The following is a 14,565-nucleotide window of genomic DNA, read 5'->3' as shown; positions in this document are numbered from 1 at the left end:
ATTTCATTTCATTTCATTTCATTTCATTTCATTTCATTTCATTTCATTTCACTAATATAGCAGAGGTTTCAGAAAAATGGAAGTGACCTGGGACTTTCTTGACCTATGAGAAACACAACCTCTACTAACCAAGATCTTTCTTAATTTCTTTCTTGTACTTTATCTAGGAAATTTTTGTGGGAGGGTGGAAAGAGAAGATACAAGGGCAAACGAGAGATCTATGAGTGGGACTGACTTTGGAGAAATAAATAAACCTTTGGTCCAGTGCATCATTTTGTCTCACGTTGCACCAAAAACCTGTGTAATGCCATCAATATGCTTATTCTTTCCTTAGCTATCAAGGCTCTTGGGTAATGTTTAAGGTGGAATTGCTAAAGGCATTTGATTTGGTGTTAAAAATAGAGGATGGATCAGTTCCTACAGAACATACATAGCTGAGATTTCCTCTTCTTTATGCCTTTTCCCTACATAATGTCCTTGAGATGTTTTAGTATGAGAAGTGACCATCATAAGATGACCAGAAAAGTCATTCTTTCTTTATGTCACTCAGTAATTCCTTATTTAAAAAGCACTCTCCTTCTATTAGAATTTATTATGAAATCTTTACCTATTAAGCAAGATAATTTTATGCTTCTATTGAAGTATGAACTTCTTGAGAAGAAAAAGTACACAGCGAATAGAGTCAGTTCAAAGGACAGCAATGTAAACCATCTCACTCTAAGTCAGGATTTCTCTACCTCAACACTCTTGACATTCTGGGCCAGAAAATAATTTGCTGTTGGGCAGGTGTGGGGGGGGGGCTGTACTGTGCATTATAGGGTGTTTAGCAGCATCTCTGGCCTCTACCCACTAGATGCCAGTAGTGGCCTCTGAGATGTGACAAACCCAAATTTTTCCAGATATTGCCAGTTGTCCTTGCTTGAGAACCACTAAGGCAATAGTACTTTGCATTTCAAAAGGTTAATATTTAGAGAAGTCATTTTATCTGTAGGTCTCATAAACCTGTACCCTTGCCCCAGAACTCCCTTTGGAGAGGCCCCATCATTTCTTATACCCAGTCTAGTATTTCGATTCTAACTTAAATTTCCTGTTTCTTCCATTTTGAGCAATCCTTCACACTGTTACCAAAATAAACTTCCTACTCTATTACTTTGATAATTTTAGTCTGACTTAGATTCATTTAATATCTCCTAGTTTATAGAGGGTGAAGTCAAAAGTTCTCCTCATATTGAAAAGACTCTTTATTCTGGCCTCATTCCACCTTTCTTGTCCTCTTTGCCTATCAAAATTTTATCCACACCTTCAAATTTTTCTTAAAATTTTGAGACCAGTTTATTCCAATGATTTCTCTCTCTTTCACTCTATACTCATTCCTTTCCTTTGAACTGTCTCTGCTCGCCACTCGTGTCCATCCCACCCATATCTGAACACTAGTTTCTTTATTCTTATTTTGATTGCTATTTATTTAGCAAAATGTTCATTTGTTTATGTCTTATCTGTACAATGAGATTTTAATATTTTAGGTTTGAAAAATAAAATCAATAGAGGTAATTCCTACACTGTCCACACACGAAGCTATGTCACATTCCTGGGATCAAGCTATAGATGACTCTAACAATTAGCTTGCAAGTTAATGCAATACTTTTCATTTAAAGAAATAGTCATGGAGGAATACTATTTTTATAAGACCTATTTTCCCAAGTTGACTTATTATTTTAAAAATATTTTATCTTTTCTATGGCAGGAAAAGCCATATATGGCTATGAACTGAGTACTCAGGATATCCAAGAACATAAGTTTCTTTAACAACTCTACTTTGGATGATGTGCTCCCTAAGACAAAATATCATATCAAATTCAGTTAATCATCTCCAAGATGTGAGTGAGGATCCCAATGTACTATATATGCACATATAAATATACATTAAATGTACTATTACTTATATATATAAGTATGTATATATATATATATATATATACACACACACACACACACACACACACATATATATAAATATATAATCTGGTGAAACTTTTAGCATATAGTGAATGTTCAAAAATAGTAGTACAAAAATTAGTAGTACTAATATTTTTAGTTTACTTAGGATATATGAATAAATAGAACTAAGGTCAAACATACCTTTCTTCCTAGAACGAACCAATGCAATTAAACTATCAAGTATAGAGTCCACATTTACAGGGAACTGGATGTTCCAAAGAAATAGACTGGTAAGTGGCCAAGACAATCAATTCAGTTACTGTTATGTTTGTCCAAGTCATTGTCAAGCACTTTGGCCATGGCAATTTACGGTAATAGTCAAGATGGTTGAAAATATGACATAATGCTCTTCAGTATATTTGTTTGGATATATTCATAGTAAATTAAGAGGGTTGATTTAATAATGCATTTAACTGCTGCATTGTACACATTGAATAAGTCTCTGTGTATGTTTAAGTATATTTGTTCTATTACAGCAAATAACTTGATATGAAGATAAATTATGGCTTTGATTTAAACTGCATATTGTAAGGAATTTTTTGAAGATAATGTTGAATAGAGTGAATTTGATTATATTTTCAATTTAAGGTATTTTAGTTTAGTAGTGTTTTAGACTCTGGAAGGAATTAGTTCCGGTAACAATGGATTAAGAGTCAAAACACAAAAACTTCTGGTAATAATTTAGATAGTTATTAGTTTTGAGACCTTGAGTAAATTTGCATGATTTTTATTTCTGGCATCTATAAATAAAGAGGTTGATCTCCAGGTTTTTCAGATGCACTCTTGAAATAGGCAAAAAGAAGAGTGAATAAATGAATTATTTAAAAAATAAATAAATAAGGGAGTTATTGCATAAATGAATAAGAAACAAATAGGAAGACTGCTTCCCTTAGACATACTTAAGAGTCAAGAGAACTCTAGGTTAAGGTTGACAGCCCATTGTGCTCCTGCAGCAAAATTATTGGATATATGTAGAAGCTGCAAGCTTCAAGGATGTGCAGGAGAGATCATGGTCCTTCGGATCCTGCCATTGAATCAGTTACTTATACTGTTTAGCTGGCTGTGCAGAAGAGTTCTTCATTAGGGAATGATCACTGGATCCACTTGTGGAGACAAGCTTGGAGACACATTCTTTATTTGACATTATTTGCATGTAAGTCTAGATTTAGACCCAGTTTCTCTTAGATGTTGTGGAAGACACAGAAATGTACCATTCAGATTTCCCTTCAAGGAAGGACTGTGCTGCCCAGCTGCTGCCAGCACACAGCCTCCATTTTTTTTTTAGCTTTTTTCCTCCCCAGGGCTGTCAGAATCCAGCGACTAGGTAAGAGGGCCATGAATATAAAGGCATAGCCATTCCAGTCCAACATGGAAATTCTAACACACAATTCTTACAACAGAGGGTGGGTGCACTGGGTAGGTTTGGAAGAGGCTTTGTTGAGCCCACATTATAGTTAGAATAGTTTGATTTCTCTCCCTGCCGGATCCTGGTTTTCTACCTTCTTGTCACAGATGTTTGTAATAAACACTGTGCATCCCAAACTCAGCATCTGCTTCCAGAGAACCCAACCTGAGACAGCTGTACCACAGTAAGAACTGATCACACAAGAGTGATGAACATGTGACACTCTTCCCATCCATTCTTCCTCTGGCACATCTTCAATCCAAAATCTAGGCACTTCTGTCACAGCTGCTTTTGTTTACTTAGAGACCGGCCTTAGAAAAATTGCAGGCCTGCAGTGTTGTCTACCTCTGCAGTGCAGAGGTAAGTGGCACATATATAGGTCTCCAAAGGCCATTTACCTTTCCATCCATCTGTAATAGAATGTTTAAGCAACTTGCAAGGTGCTAACATTTACATATGCACGCGCACGTGCACACACACACACATGCAACCCAGACTCACTCCTTCCATTACTAGCCAGCCAATTATGGATTCCCCTACATTCCTTTCACTAACTGTTATGGAATCTTTTATTTTGACTGGAACAAGTCTTTAATTATACTTTCTAAAGGAAGTGTGATAGTTTCCTAGCAAATACAAAGGCAGATAGATCAAAGCATTTATTTATCGCTGTCAAGTAGTTGAGAAGTGGGGGTAATTGGTTAGGCAGACATCCTTGAGGTTGAAGACTAGTGGGGAAGATACTTGTAAAGAAGGCAAATTAGACCCTCTAGGGGGGTTAAAGAGAAGAGTTTGGGAAGATAGGGAGAGATTCCTTTACAAGAAAAAAAAGTGAAAGCTTTGGATTGATCTCAAGATATAATTCTAAATAACTGAACAGCTTATGTAATTAGTAGATTGAAGAAATCACTGTCAGATGTGGGGAAAATAAACTTCATTATCTTTCTGTGGAATTAGATTTTCACATATTTTCAAAAATAAAAAAATATGTTTGATCTAATGTAAGTGATCCAGTGGTTGATCATAATAGGCTGCTGCAGAGATTCACAGAGGAGTCAGAATTGTTAGTTTTATTGACATTATTTTCTATGTTGATAGAGAACAGTTCAGAATAAAGATGAAACAGCTTGGACATGTGTGGAAAGAGAACTGAGATGGGAGATAAAGGATCCCTACTGTCTCTTCCAGCTCTAAAATTACAAATCTAAATCTACAAGTTGTTAAAATCTCCTTTAACACAGTTTCTGTTGTGAGGTAGCAAGGTTCAGAGCCAATACTAGAGGGATTTATCTGAGGCAAAATTATACCATATGAACTCCTAATCTCTTGTGTATTTTTATACATGAGTAATCAGTTAAAGCAAGCATCGGAAATAGTTTTGAATGAAAGTGTCAGAAAGAGTCATCTTTTGTGGAATATTTGGATGGCTGGGAGACTGGGTATAAGCTATATTTATTTTAGTGATCATGTTCGGGTATATGAGTTTACTATATATACAGGTTAACTTTAAGCCATTGTAAGTGAAGTGAACTCATTTTATTTCCCCCCATTAAGTCATCACCTGAGTCTTTGCTAATTTGCATGGAATTTAGCATTAATATTTTTCTCATTCCAGAGTTGAATTTATTCAAAGCAAACAGAAAATTGAAGAATTTTATGGGAGAACAGTAACAAAAAGTTGGATAGGGATACTTAGGTCTAGAGGAGGAAGAGAAGAAGAAGCATATTTTACTGAGCTTAAAGAGTAGGATGTAAGTTTCCTCAGAGAAGAGATTGGATCAGTTTGGTTCATTGTTGTATCTCGAGTGCCTTCAGTAGTGCCAGGCACAGGATAAGCCCTCAGTAAATAGTTATTGAATAAATCAATGAACCCAAGTCCAATAATTTTTGCTAAGTAACTATGGATGAAATATGTTGGTTTCACATGTCCTCCCCTCACATTCACCAAATATAATAAAGTTATATTATTTTGTTGCAACATTTATTCCCCACGGATACCATTTGCCAGGAAATGCAGAGAACAAAGGCCATGACTGCAGGTCAACAACTTAGAAGTTTAGCCTCCAGGTGGGGAATTGAAATATCCCAAGGTCAGGTATTCTTGTCAACAAGGTGCCTTTGTGTGAAATAGTCATACTTGGCTTAATCTTTCTAGTTAGAAATATACATTTAAGAAGTAATAAAATATTACATTTCTATAAACAACAACAAAAATAAATATGCATTTAATTTGTAGTAGAGTGAGAAATACAAAAAGATTCAATAAGATGGTTTGGTTTTCCTTATTTAAAAGGCATTTTAATTACAGGGTTAATGGCTAGCTTAAAAGTCTAAGAAAAACCAACAGTGAGACAAGAAGTAATGTAAAACTGGGCCTGGAGAAACACTAAGCACAGCATAGCTCTAAGTGACCCTTGGTTGGCAATTGGTTAAGAGGATTTTTCCACCAAAAGAAGTCTGTCTATAGCAAGGTGACGGCTCCTACAAATAGCCCAGATTATAGGGCTTCAAAAATCTGTTTCATGTGATTTTTATATGAAGGTTTTAATTAAATATATTCAGGGAACTTAGAGAGATCTTGAGCCAGAAACCAAAAGTCAGAAAATATGTCTATTTTTTCCAGTGACTTTGAAAGAATTAGTTATGGTAGACAGTTTAGGGTAAGGAGACTTTTTTTTTCCCCCCAAGGAAATGGTTTGCTCTATATAAGAACTACCGCTAAACCAAAATGAAAGGCTTATTCATTATGGCCAAAAATACTGACTATATCTCAGACGAAATGACACAGACCAGGTCTTTTTATCCATACCAAAGCAAGCTGTTATTTTTTTTTATAATGGCTTCACTCAATAATCATATGTCTTCACTGCAAGTTGTACTTCAACAGAGTAGAGTGCTTCTAAACTATTCCCAAACAGCATTAAGGTGATTATTACCTGCTTCAAACATAGGGAAATAAGGATGTAGACAGGTTATATGATTTGCCATATATCCCATTTCCCAGAAAAGGCAGAATTAGTAATTTTCTAAGTGAATAGGTTAACCACTGAGCCATTTTATTTCCATAGAGAAATCTGAACTCTATGATAAAGTAGATGGCTTATATGTAAAAATAATTGTTCATTTATTTAACAAACATGATTGGAGTATCTGCCATGTGCTAAGAAGACTACAAAAATATGTTCTATAGGAAAAAATATCTTCTACATAGGATTCCATAACCACATAACTGTGATATTCAGTATATTATGCTACCAAGTACACTAGGGATAGACTAATTTAAGTTAGCATGTTAGGGATTCTAAAAAGTCCTGTAGTAAATAAACCTGTTTAGCATTGTTTAATAGAATGTTTTTCAAACATATTTTGTGTTATTTTTATATGCAATTTAATGATACCTTTCAGAGCACTTTGATAAATACTTGGCCACATTTGAAGGATTCAAAGATGATTAATATAATATCCTTGCTCTCTACGGAAAAGGCTAGAAAAAATATAAATATAGAAAAGGGTAACAAATGCTATATTAAATACTACACAAAAAAACTAAATGATTAATGTTACTTAAATTTCAAGGAAACTTTCATCAAGTGGTAAAATTTGATCTTGGCTTGTAAGAGTGTAGAGTAGGTGGCAGAGATGTCCGGATGGGAACAACATTTCAGGAAGAGGCCAGCGAATGGGAAAAAAATCTCACAGGTGTGTGAACTGACATACTGCGTCCCACCACATCCAAAAGTTGAGACGTGGGGGGGTCTAAAGAGAGGAGTGATGAGGAACAAGTCTGTACAGTTAGCTTGACATGACAATTCTGAAGTGCTTTGAATACCATGCCAAGGAGCTGGAACTTCCTAACATAGGCAATGCAGGGTCTTGACAGATCCTTTGAATTAATGAATAAACTTTCCTGGGTGTTGATAAGACTCAAGGAGTTAACGTATTTGCTTTATGGTTTCCTTCACATCTAACTTCCTTTTACCTTGCCAAACAGGTTTGTTTTTGTTTTTGTTTTTGTTTTTTGTTTTTTGTTTTTTTGCCAATATCCTCACTCCTCTGAGGAGCTCCTTGTTGGGGAAGCAACTGGGGGTAACAGCAGCCTACTTAGGGCAGTTGACTGTGTCACACAACTTTACCAGGATTGAATGGATTCTTTGATATGTCACATTATTTAGATTTAGCCACAGGCTGGCCCTTGGTCCAATTCTTTAAATAAAAAAAAAAAATAAATAAATAAATAAATAAATAAATATATATATATATATATGTATACATATATGTGTGTGTGTATATGAATGTGTGTGTGTATATGTGTGTGTGTATATGTATATATATGTATATATACATATAAATGGATGGGATGTTATTAACTTGGAATCTAGGAACTTTCTAGAAGTAAATAATGTGTAAGTGCTCCTAAAAATGTTTAATGTTCTTATATAAAACCATTCATGGGTCAGAGAAGCAGTAAAGAGGCATTTATACTTTCAGGGAATTTTAACTTCTCAGCCTTTAAAGTTTCCCCTCTTTAATTAAACATACCATGAAGTGCAGACCCGGTCTATAACAAAGTCTGCACATGTTCAAATTTTGCATTACATTAGTGCCTAAATCTCTTTTATTTTAAATTTCCTCCCCTTTTTCTGAATACAAAGTGATGTCTTTTGCTGCCTAAAACTTGGCATTTTTGAAACTCATTCAGTGTATGAATACATATCTGCTCCAGGAATATGTACCCATGTTTGGCTGTTTCTAGAAATGTGCTCACAACTGAGCAATCTGCTCAGGCTATTACTCAGCTGTGGAAGATTCTCTTTGAATGAGAAGCAGAAAGACATCTCACATCATGGAAAAGGTTATCAGCATTTGTGTCTATAGTTCCTGGAAGTTTTACAGGGTGCATATGTGTTAATATATTTGAAGCTAATTTAAATAACATCATTATCATAATTAAAAATCAAAACTTCTGTTTGAGGTTAAATCAAAGAGTTTTCTTTCCTGGCTTAGTTGAAAATACTAAGCCACAAATGCTTCTGCACAAGCCTCATCTACTCCTTCTGTCAGTAACTCTTAGTTACTAATGCACATTGTTAGTCCTCCCTGACCCCCTTCAAAAACATTAAGTACTTCTCATGTAGGCAATTCTGAAGAGAACCAAAAGGATCTAATTATACTGAAAATTTAAATTAACCGTATTTTCAGTGTGTTCTATGTTCTTGGCAGAGTGTTAGCTACCATTGCTAATATAAATCAAATCTAAAATATCCTTTTTCACTTTATTCTAATATTTGTAATAAAATGAAATGTAAATGTGTCTGGGGAATTGCAAATGTGACCTTTTAAACAATAATATGTTGCACTTGATTCTTTAGTGACATTTTGAAATTCGTGATTATTGATTTGCTATTTTAAAAAATACTTTTTAAAATTTCAATATCCCTAAATGTCCTGCACTTTCCACTCAGTAAGCACCAGCCAAAGGAATCAGATAGAGATAACTGTCCTAGTGCACACCTTCCCTAAGTAATAGAAGTACATATAATATGTTTTCTATACTTAGGTAAGTGATCAGGGAGAATTTTACCCTAATTTCTATTCTATGTTTACAAATGTTTTTATTAGAGGCAGAATTTTAGTATTAAAGAAAATCATCTCAAACTCAAGATGATTAGAGACTCTGAATTCAGAGGTTTTTGCAAATCCAGGAATAATCACACATAGCTTTATGCGTACTGTGCACCAAAAGTCTTAAGACTCATTTACCTCCTGTGGGTTTAGGGCTTGAGATATAAGAAATGAAAATAAGCAGAAAATGGTTTATTACTGAGGTTCACATAGGTATGAAAGAAAACCAAATTAATGATCCAGTAACTGGCCGATCTTTAAGAGAATTTTAAAAAAAGATTATCTATTAATTGTGATAATTTCCAAGAATTTTGTGGATAGACTGATTGACTATGGATAGTTATCAAGTAAAATAAAAAATAATATTGAATTGATATTTATGGTAACTAATAGTTTTGTTAAAATTACATACAAAATGGAGACCAGATTTGAGAATTCCTGAGCAGACAAGACCATTTAAGCCACATAAGCAAAACTAAATCTAGCTTATTTCATGAACATAAGCAAAATTTAACTTAGATTAGTTCTCACAAATGCCTCTGATAATCATAAAAAAAACTTAAGTCATTTCCCAAAATGGTATAAGATAATCACTTTTAAGCAATCCCCTGCCATCTGAAAACCCCATTGTAATAACCAGTTATTGTAAAGGCTAAATAACCTCCTCGTTTTCACTTCATAAGCCATCCTGTAGCCTCTGAGCTTCGTATCAGTTTTGGGTTTGAAAGTTCCCAGTTTGTGACCTGTTCTTATATGCACAATAAACTCTTAGTAAATTCTATTTATTGATCTGGTTCTATTTCTTACTGTTTCTGGACTTACGGTAGAACATATTTTTCCAGATTCTTAAAAAAATTCATTCTTACTATATTTGCTACTTTTTAATCAATGACAATAAGAATAACAGTAAATGACATTTTTGAATATGTAATGTGTCAGACATGACTTTTTTTTAAATGTATATTTATTTTTGACAGAGAGAGAGACAGAGCATGAGGAGGGGGGGGCGGGGGAGGGGCAGAGAGAGGGAGGCACAGAATCTGAAGCAGGCTCCAGGCTCTGAGCTGTCAGCACAGAGCCCGACGCGGGGCTCGAAACCATGAGCTGTGAGATCATGACCTGAGCCGAAGTCGGACGCTCAACTGACTGAGCCACCCAGGCGCCCCCAGACATGACATTTTCTTGTATTAGTATTAATAAAACTATAAAAGTACTCCCAGGATTATAAGTAAATGGTCAGGCAAAAAAATAAAACAATTTTTGAGTTTCACTTCTTGAATGTTGGGATATACATCATGATCTTTAGCAAAATATAAATTCTTAATCCATTTTCCCTTCTGTCCTTAACTGTACGTTTCTTAGTGCTTATGTTGCGGCAGTACCCGTACCTATTGTCCCCTAAGATTTTGAAGCTAATGAAAAGAACAAAATTTTCTAAAGTGAAGTCTGCTTCACATACATACCCTCCCCAAGTGATTATTATGTTCTGCAACACAACACAATGAAAAGGAAAGAGGTTTTCAGCAGGTCTGGATTTTCATACCTTTCTTCCACTTACAAGGTGTATGTATGAGCCTGGATAATTTACCTAACTTTTCTAAAACTCAATTTTCTCACCTGTAAAGTGAGGGTTAATCCATTTATGTAGTGTTTTATGAGAATTAACCAATATAAGGCATATTTGTGCTTGGGTTGGTGTTAGTGCTTAACTAATGGTAGCTGATGTCATTAGAGGTGATCTTGTCAAAGGGGTCCTCTCACCAGTGGTAAGCTCAGGTCAAAATTAGAAAGTTGATATCTGTCTCCTTAATTTATATTTCTTGAGCTAGTTTTAGCTATGATCTTTATGTGTTTTTTTCCCCACAAACAACAAAGTAATGCATTTACATAAAGCATTTAAGGAGTATTAAATTTGGTTAAAATCTTGGAAATCATCCATTATTTCACCCTAGCTGTGCCACCCTGTGTCACTGCACAAACAAACTTGATAGTTTGGGGTACATTTTTACAGAATATTTTTCTATTAATTTACATATGTGTTTTAAACATTTTCTAATTTGACATTTAATTATAAATGAAATGAAATCTTATTACATGGATTTTCTTTACATACTTTATGTTAGGTCATATAATCCTACATATTTAAGTACATTAAATTTTTTGTCTTTTTAAAAATTCAGTTTTTTTTAATGTTTATTTTATTTTTGAGACAGAGAGAGACAGAGCATGAGCAGGGGAAGGGCAGAGAGAGAAAGATACAGAACAGGCTTCAGGCTCTGAGCTGTTAGCACAGAGCCTGATGTAAGGCTCGAACTCATCAACTGCCTGACCTGAGCCAAAGTCGGATGCTCAAACTGACTGAGCCACCCAGGCACCCCTAAAAATTCAGTTTATTTAGACAAAGCAAAACAAAACAGCTTTCCCGTTTTTTCCCATTTCCCCATCCCCCACCTCTGGCAACCACCATTCAGTTCATTGTATATTTGAGCTTGGCTTTAAAAAAAATTTATTTATTTATTTATTTATTTATTTATTTATTTATATTTTAAAGAGAGAGAGAACATGAGCAGGTGAAAGTGGTAAAGAGGGAGAGAGAATCTTAAGCAGGCTCCACCCTGAGCATGGAGCCCAACATGGGACTTGATCCCACAACCCTGGGATCATGACTTGAGACGTTCAACTGACTAAGCCACCCAGGCTCCCCTGAGATTAGTTTTTAAAATCTATTTATTTATTTAGATTCCACAAATAAGATAGATCATATGGTATTTGTCTTTCTCCATCTGACTTATTTTACTTAACATTATGTCCCCTAAGTATATTCATGTTGTCACAAATGGCAAGATTTTATTCTTTTCAATGGCTGAATAATATTCCATTGTGTATGTCTTTATAACCACAGTTTATCCACTCATCCATTGGTGGACACTTCGGTTGTGTCCATTGCTTGACTATTGTAAATAACGCTGCAATGAACGTGGGGTTGCATATATCTTTTTAAGTTAGTGTTTGAATTTTCCTTGGACACATACCCAGTAGAATTGCTGGAGCATATGGTAGTTCTGTTTTTAATTTTTTTAGAAACCTTCATAGTGCTTTGTATAGTGGCTGTACCAATTTACATTTCTAGCAGTAGTACCGAAGAGTTCTCTTTTCTCCATTCCCTTGCCAGTACTTATTTAGAAATTTCTAGTCTTTTTCGTAATAGTCATTCTAACAAATGTGAGGTGATAATCTCATTGTGGTTTAGATTTGCATCTTCCTTATGGTTAATGATGTAGAGCATCTTTTCATGTACCCATTGGATATCTGTATTTTTTCTTTAGAAAAATGTCTATTCAGATCCTCTATTTTTAATGGATTTTTTGTTATTGCATTGTATGTGCTTTTTATATATTTTGGATATTAGCCTCTTATCAAATATATGATTTCCAAATATCTTCTCCCATTCAGTACACTGCCTTTTCATTTTGTTGATAGTTTCCTTTATTGTGTAGAAGCTATTATTGATATAATCCTACATGTTTATTTTTGCTTCTGTTGCATTTGCTTTTGCTATCAGATTCAAAATATTGTCAAGACCTATGTCAAGAAACTTATCACCTATGTTTTCTTCTAGGAGTTTATGGTTTTAAGTCTTACATTTAAATTATTAATCCTTTTTGAGTTAATTTTTGTGTATGGTGTAGGATAGGGGTCCAGTTTCATTCTTTTGCATGTGGCTGTGTAATTTTCCCAGCATCATTCAACAAAAAGATTGTCTTTCCCCTTTGTATATTGGCTCCTTTGTCATAAATTAATTGACCACATGTTTGTAGGTTTATTTTTGGGCTTCTATTCTGTTTCATTGATACATATTTCTGTTTTCATTCCAATATCATATTGTTTTAATTGCTATAGTTTTGTAATGCAGTTTGAAAGCAGGAAGCATAATGCCTCTAGCTCTGTTTTTCTTTGTCAAGATTGCTTTGGCTATTTGGATATTTTGTGGTTCCACAAAAATGTTAGGATTGTTTGTTTTATTTCCATGAAGATTCCCATTAGGAGTTTGATAGAGATTGCATGAAATTCAATATTGCTTTGGTTGGTAGTATGGACATTTTAACAATGTTAAATCTTCAAGTCCATGAGCATGGGATATTTTTTCATCTGTGTCTTCTTCCATTTCTTTCATTAATGTCTTATAGTTTTCAATATACAGGTCTTTCACCTCCTTGGTTAAATTTATTCCTAAATATTTTTTTTGATGCAATTGTAAATGGGATTGTTTTCTTGAATTTTTTTCGTAATAATTCATTATTAGGCTATAGAAATGCAACAGATTTTTGTGTATTGATTTTTTGTATGGTAACTTTGCTGTTTGTTTATTCTAAAAGTTTTTGACAGAGTATTTAGGGTTTTCATATATCATATCATGTCATCAGCAAATAGTGACAATGTTACGTCTTCCTTTTCAATTTGGATGCCTTTTATTTAGTTTCCTTGTCTAATTGCTCCATTAGGACTTCAAATACTATGTCGAATAAAAGCGATGAGAATGGGCATCCTTGTCTTTTTCCTGATCTCAGAGGAAAAGCTTTTAGCTTTTCAATGCTGAGTTGACATTAGCTGAGGGCTTGTTGGTTAATCTTGGGGAATATACAGGTTTCATTGAAGTTACTTATCCCCTCCTAATTTTCAAAGCTATTAATAATAAAGTTTATACATAGTATGATCTTATTTAAAATATTTTACATAACGATCATTATGGAACCTTTCTCACTTTCAGTGTTGTTTGGTGTGTACATGTGTGTATGCGTGTGTGTATCTTATTTTCTTGATTTCATTGACATTTAGGTCTGATTGGTATCAAAGTACGAGTTTCTCTACCTATATTTGTTTTCTCTGCTTGCTGTAACAAACTAGCACAAACTTTGTGCATTAAAACAACAGAAAATTGTTCTCTCACAGTTTGGAGGCTAGAAATCTGAAGTCAAAGTATCAACAAAGCCGAACTCCCTCTGAAAGTTCCACTGGAGAATCCATGTCTTGCTTTCTAGTGGCTCTGAGTGTCCTTTAGCTATGGTGCATCAGTCCTATCTTTGTCTCCATGGTCAGATTGCCTCCTTTATTCTGTCTCTTAACTTTCTTTGTCTCCCTCTTATAAGGATACATGTGATGGCATGTAGGGCCCATTCACATAATCTAGGATATTCTTCCCCTCTCAGAATCCTTAATGTAATCACATCTTTTTCTATATAAGGTAATGTTCAGAGGTTCCAGGAAATATGACATGGACATATCATTTTAGAGGCCACCATTCAGCCCACTACACCTCCCTACATTTCACTTCCCATTTTCAGGCAGCTATATTTTTTTCCACATTTTTAAGGAAGTTAAAACTTTCATTCTGTCTGATACTACACTTGAGTTTACCATCTCTTGGCTGTGTGCTGACTCTAGAAGTTAAATGCTGAAAATAAAAATAGTGTTTACATTTTTATGACTAGATATATATTGCCTAGACATAATATTATGTCTAGATAAATACTGTTCACTGC

The 14,565-nt window shown here is 34.5% G+C and overlaps 1 long non-coding RNA gene across 2 annotated transcripts in view; it reads left to right on the top strand.

Annotated features, from left to right (window-relative positions):
* The window catches only part of LOC125925374 (uncharacterized), a 309,362-nt gene that overhangs the window by 115,941 nt on the left and 178,856 nt on the right, over window positions 1-14,565 (top strand). For both annotated transcript variants that reach the window (XR_007458813.1, XR_007458812.1), the window contains exon 3: window positions 2,152-2,228. This is a non-coding gene — a long non-coding RNA (uncharacterized LOC125925374). The remainder of the gene's footprint in view (window positions 1-2,151; window positions 2,229-14,565) is intronic.

The sequence above is a fragment of the Panthera uncia genome, chromosome F1 (genome assembly GCF_023721935.1).
Source record: "Panthera uncia isolate 11264 chromosome F1, Puncia_PCG_1.0, whole genome shotgun sequence".
NCBI classification, from domain to species: domain Eukaryota; kingdom Metazoa; phylum Chordata; class Mammalia; order Carnivora; family Felidae; genus Panthera; species Panthera uncia.
This window is presented reverse-complemented; position numbering and strand designations above follow the sequence as displayed.